Raw genomic sequence first — 1,245 nt, 5'->3', positions numbered from 1 at the left:
GGATTAATAAGAGAAAAAGCTGGAATTCCTTATCTTAGAACTTCTCTGATTTTCCTTCTCTTCTCTGGAGGAGCTGAACCTCTAAATCAGCCCAGTTCCTAACATGCTCTAATGACTATAGCTTTTTAAGATTGTCATGTTTCAACTTTTATGTAAGAAACACCAAACTTTTAGTTTATGCTACAAGAGTGAGTCAATTAAAATGTTTAAGCTTCTTTCTTTGTGCCTAAAACAAGATATGTTCATTGGGAGTGAATATGAGTATTGAGTACTTACCCTCCAAGATATATTTTTTCTGAAAGGATGAAGGCACCCATGATGGCTATGATAATCATCATCAAAGGGCTGAAAGCAGTAACAAAATCTTATTAGTTAATAACATGCAGGAAATCTTATTAGTTAATAACACTTCATTTGTTCACTTAACTGCTGCAGTGGCAAGCTTGGTGGTACTATAGCTGCACTAAATTGTTGTTGTGGTAATCAAATGCAGATGCAATGCAGTAGAAGGGGGTAAAGACAATATATTACTACAATTATATGAAATTGAGTAGGTAATACTAAGAATAGAATATTAGTAGCATGACCGAAAATAAAATAGCCGCTGTGTCAAATAACATAACAATTGTCTCAAATACAGGAAAAAAAATACTCCAACGCCATCATTAGCCGTTTTGACTTATTGCTGTCTTTAAAAAAAATGTTGCCCATTTCTTTTGAATTGTGGTGATGATGTCGATGTCCAACGGTGTGTCATTAGCAAACCACTGCAAGTATTCATAATTGTAAGTTAGTACTGCAAATATAAAAATTCAGTTCCAATTGTACTGAAGTTTATGCATACCATGGACCAATCACTCTTTATGTCGTTGGTTATGATGTTCCAGATCCAATGCATTATGTAATATCCACATTCATAACAGCCAGTTTGAACGTGACTCTACATATGGAAAACATTTGAACATCGTATACATTACATAAGTTCATGACTTAACTAGACAACACTAACGCATGGTACATAGCTGACTTACCTTTACTTCAATCCACTTAGGTGCAACTGCCTTAGTTTCAGGAGACAAGGTCTTCTTCAATTTTGTCATTACACTGCTTTTAAAAAACCACATCAACGCATATACAACAAAATGTCAATCAATAATGACCATTAAAGAAGGCTTGTAAAAAGTTATATGGTATGAGATAACCTATTAATTGTAGCTTTGATATGCATATCAGGTTTCCTACGCA

This window comes from Glycine soja, chromosome 4 (genome assembly GCF_004193775.1).
Source record: "Glycine soja cultivar W05 chromosome 4, ASM419377v2, whole genome shotgun sequence".
In the NCBI taxonomy this organism is placed as follows: domain Eukaryota; kingdom Viridiplantae; phylum Streptophyta; class Magnoliopsida; order Fabales; family Fabaceae; genus Glycine; species Glycine soja.
Note: the sequence above shows the minus strand (reverse complement) of the source record.